Source organism: Stegastes partitus, unplaced genomic scaffold (genome assembly GCF_000690725.1).
Source record: "Stegastes partitus isolate 25-593 unplaced genomic scaffold, Stegastes_partitus-1.0.2 Scaffold1402, whole genome shotgun sequence".
In the NCBI taxonomy this organism is placed as follows: domain Eukaryota; kingdom Metazoa; phylum Chordata; class Actinopteri; family Pomacentridae; genus Stegastes; species Stegastes partitus.
The window spans coordinates 162,173-167,159 of record NW_007579133.1 but is presented as its reverse complement, the minus strand read 5'-3'; the positions used below and the strand labels follow the sequence as shown (position 1 = coordinate 167,159).

The following is a 4,987-nucleotide window of genomic DNA, read 5'->3' as shown; positions in this document are numbered from 1 at the left end:
ACTGATACTAAGTACTACTGTTATTATACTACGACTGATACTTCTACTACTGCTACTCAGTACTACTGTTATTTTGCTCCTGATACTACTTCAATTTACTACTGTTATTATACTACTACTGATACTACTAGTAGTACTTCCATTACTATACTGCTGATACTGCTGCTGAATATTACTGTTGTTATACTAATACTGCTGAAAACTACTGTGGCTGCTAAGAACATCTGTTAATATGTAGTTAATCACACTACCAGTGCTACCAAATACTACTGTTATACTGTTAAATAATTATATACTACTGTTGAGTACTGCTGTTACTATACTACCCCCACTACTGAGTACTGTAGCTATTCTACTCCTAACTGTACTACAGTTAAGATACTGCAAATTCTACTACTACTGAGTATTACAGTCATTATAGTACAACTGTTGAATATTACAGTATTATACAGCTAAAGCTACTACTGCTACTGATTCTACTACTGCTACTACTACAGCTGATTGTTCTACTACTGCTAATACTATTGAAAACTATGTTCATTATACTGCAGTGTACTATTGTCATTATAGGACTGATTGCACCACTAGTACCACTACTAACACTGCTACTACTACTACTGCTGAATCCTACAGTCATTATACTGCTAATTATACTACTACTAGTAGTACTTCAACACTACTACTACTACTACTACTACTACTACTACTACTACTACTACTACTACTACTACTACAACTACTACTACTACGACTACTGCAGATTATATTACTAATACTACTACCAATGCTGCTGATTGTACTACTACTAAAGCTGCTTGTTTTACTACTACTACTACTACTACTGTTAATTTTACTACTACTACTGGTGATTTTACTACCTCTACTGCTACTACTATTGCAACTGCTTCTACTGCTACCACTACTACTGATTCTACTACTACCACTACTACTGATTCTACTACTACTAATACTACTGATTCTACTACTACTACTACTACTACTGCTGATTCTACTACTGCTACTGCGACTGCTATTGCCTATTCCACTGCTGCTGCTGATTCTATTACTACCACTACTACTACTACTGCTGCTGCTGATCCTACTGCTATTACTACTACCACAACTACTGATTCTACTGCTACTACCGTCGATACTAATACTACTACCACTACTATTATCACTACTGCTGCTGCTGATTCTACGACCAAGGAGTACTATTGTCATTATACTACAGACTGTGCTAATACTATTACAGGTAATTCTACGACTACTACTACTGAGTCTACTACTACTACTGATGATTATTCTACTGCTACGGCTGTTGATTCTACTACTAATACTACTGATTCTACTACTACTACTGCTACTGAGTCTACTACAACTACTGATTCTACTACAGCTGCTGATTCTACTCCTACTGCTGATTATTCTGCTACTACTACTACTGTTTCTACTACTACTACAGCTGATTATACTACTATTACTACTACTGCTACTGTTGATTCTTCTACTACTACTGCTGCTGATTACTCTACTACTACTACTTCTGATTCTACTACTACTACAGCTGATTCTACTACAACTACTACTACTACTGTTGATTATTCTACTATGACTATAGATGATTCTACTGCTACTACAACTACTGATTCTACTACCACACAGAGGGTAGTCTCTCTGGTTCTGTTGGTTCCTGAGAGGAAAACTTTTAGTGTGGTCTATTTATTTACACCACCACGTTGACGTTTGCCATAGTTCTCCATAGTTCTCCATGGTTCTCCATGTTTCGCCATAGACTTTAACACTCATGTGGACAGTGATGTTAAACCTGGAGGGACGTTCTCCTGGTTTGGACCACTGTGATCTGCTGGTACTGATCTTCTGTGCAGAACACGGATTGGTCAGAACTATGTTCAGAACTTTGCTGAATGTCTTGGACACAGTGAGCCATCAGCTGATCACCACCTGGAGACGAACTGGACCAGATGAAAAGCTACTGGGCAGACCTGGTGAACCTAGATGCTTAGAGATGGTGAAAACATCTGATGGAGGCACCTGTCTGTAAAATCTTCAACTCCTACCTACAGAAACATCCTAATTCCTCCAGGGGGAAGTTGGCCACATGGACTCTGATGGGTCGTGTTCCAGGCCTCCATTGTGGAGGCAGCTGTTAGCAGCTGTGGTCAGAAATCATTGGTTCCTGTTGTCGGGGCAGCCAGAGAACCTGCTGGTGAACACTGGCAGTAAGGGAGGCCATCAAGCTGAAAAAGGAGACCTTTTGGGTTTGGTTGCCCTGGTGGTGTCCTGAACTCCTGAAGAAGAAGGGCTCCAGAGGAAGCTGAAGCTCTGCAAAAACTGAAAGGTCAGGGGAGGCTGTGGAGAAAGACTTTAGGTGGCCTCAGGGAAGATCTGTCAAACCATCTGATGCCTCAGGAAGGGAGGCGGGTGTTGGTCCAGACTGTGTTCAGCCGGTCTGATGGTGTCTGGAAGAAGCACTTCGTAGAGCTCTGAAAGCAGGCCAACACATCCTCTGTGGACGAGGCAGAGTGTGAAGACTTGGAGGAAGCCTCACCTCATGATGGATGGATGGACGGATGGATGGATGGATAGATAGATAGATAGATAGATAGATAGATAGATAGATAGATAGATAGATAGATNGGATGGATGGATGGATAGATAGATAGATAGATAGATAGATAGATAGATAGATAGATAGATAGATAGATGGATAGATGATAGATAGATAGGTAGATAGATAGATAGATAGATAGATAGATAGATAGATAGATAGATAGATAGATAGATAGATGATAGATAGATAGATAGATGGATAGATGGATAGATAGATCCACTGGTCCTCTGAACACACTTTACCACCCTCTGCAGGTCCTGTTCTCGGCCACCGTGGAGCTGCAGAACCTCACCATGATGCAGGAAGTCAGGGTCTCCACCACATACCTGTAGAAGGAGCTGAGGATGCTGGAGTTCAGCCCCGCCCCCTTCAGCTTCCTCTGGAAATCCAGGCATTAATGAGCCTTTTTGATGATGCTTAGGGTGAAGGTCTCTGAGGTAGCTCAGAAGTTCCTCAGTCTGAAGGTGCCAAGTGTGGATGAGAAGTGTGGGGTGATTCATCTCGTCAGTGTTCTCCAGTCATCAGGGTATCACACTGTTTCGTTCACTTCAGTCTGCTTGAAGAGATGCTCAGGCCGACTGTTAAACCTCAGATTCAGGAGGAACACTGTGGGTTTTGTTCTGCCTGTAGAACAACAGGCCATGTATTTACTCTGAAGAGCTGCTGAGGAGACCATGACACTTTAACCAACCTGTCCACATGTCAGATGTGATGTGTAGGCCCAGGAACTTGATGCTGTCCACACGCTCCACTGCCTCCCCATGTATGTGGATCGGAGCGTGATCTGTCTTCTTGGACCTCCTAAAATCCACAACGACCTCCTTTGTCTTGCTGGTATTCAGCACAAGGTTGTTGTCTCAACACCAGTGGGTCAGGTGCTGGATCTCCTCCCTGTTGTGGGTCTCATCATCGTCCTTTATGAGGCCCACCACAGTGGTGTCGTCTGCAAACGTGACGACCAGGTTGGTGGAGTGGATGGCAGAACAATGGTGTGTGAACAGTGTGAAGAGGACTGGGCCGTTCAGTCCCCAGTTCTCACCACCTGAGGCCTGCTGGTGAGAAAGTCTGTGATTCAGGAACACAGAGACGGGGACAGGCCCAGGTCTAGGAGCTTCAGCACCAGCTTGTCTGGGCTGACGGTGTTAAAAGCTGAGCTGAAGTCGACAAATAGCATCCTTGTGTAGGAGTCAGGATGCACCAGTGGGACAGGGCTGATGGGAGTGTGAGAGGGACTGCATCCCCCTGTAGGCGAACTGAAGATCGTCCAGATCAGCAGGGATGGCGTCTTTGATGTGTTTCAGAAGGAGACTCTCAAAACACTTCATGATTGCTGGGGTCAGAGCAACTGGGCGGTAATCATTTAGGCAGGGGATGGCTGATTTCTTTGGCACAGGCCCAATGATGGAGGACCTGAGGCAGCTGCAGGGACGGTTGAAGATGTCCAGAAAAAGTCCTGCTTCTACTGCTAATACTATGACTGATTATAATACTACTACTACCACTACTACTGGCTGCACTGCTACTACTACTATTACTATTTCTACTTGTACTACTACTGCTAGTGCCACTGATTCTAATATTACTACTACTGCTACTGCTGCTGCTGCTGCAATTACTACTTTGTATACTGCTAATTATACAAACTCAGTAAACTAATATGACTGCAGTACTCAGTAATACTGTAACAACACTTCAGCAGATTTTTTTATTGACAGGTCGTCTGTCCAATCAGATCCCTTTAGTTATTGCTGATCATTGATTAGGGTTTGGATGTTTTATTGACAATTATCCATTAGTTTACTTTGGTATAATAATAACTTCCAGCCAGTATTGATCAGAACTGATTTGTCCCAACAGAAACCTACTGGTAGTGTCGATGATCGTCTTACTGGCAGCAACAGCTTCTACGGCTCCTGTAGAGGGTAAAATCTGCTGTTCTTATTTCACATTATTGATCAGATATCTGTGTTTGATTGGTGTCACTGATCAGATGTTAGTGTTTGGTTAGTGATCAGGGTTTGTGTTGTATCTTTCAGAGAAGGAGCAGGAGGAGGTGGAGGTGGAGGCCACCGAGGAGGTAGAGGGGGAGCTGTCCGAGGAGGAGGAGGGTAATACACTGTCACTGATCATTCTAAAAAGGTCCAATACTGATTTACTTAACTAACAGTGACCTTGGTGGAATCATTAACAACAAATCAGACATTAACAATAGTCACCACTTTAGAAAAAGTGAAACTCAGGCTCCAAAGTAGAAGCTCAAAGAACCAAAGTGAACCCAGCTGTGATCAGTGACACCAAACTGAGTCCAGCTGTGGTTTCCATCAGTCTACCTGCATGAACATGGTTCTACAA

The 4,987-nt window shown here is 43.1% G+C and overlaps 2 long non-coding RNA genes across 2 annotated transcripts in view; one reads left to right on the top strand and one right to left on the bottom strand.

Moving 5' to 3' along the window:
- Positions 1–599, bottom strand: part of LOC103370311 (uncharacterized) — an 8,457-nt gene extending 7,858 nt beyond the window's left edge. Inside the window, exon 1 of the long non-coding RNA XR_520879.1 lies at positions 586–599. This is a non-coding gene — a long non-coding RNA (uncharacterized LOC103370311). The remainder of the gene's footprint in view (positions 1–585) is intronic.
- The window catches only part of LOC103370312 (uncharacterized), a 23,655-nt gene that overhangs the window by 5,274 nt on the left and 13,394 nt on the right, over positions 1–4,987 (top strand). Inside the window, exon 2 of the long non-coding RNA XR_520880.1 lies at positions 4,651–4,657. This is a non-coding gene — a long non-coding RNA (uncharacterized LOC103370312). The remainder of the gene's footprint in view (positions 1–4,650; positions 4,658–4,987) is intronic.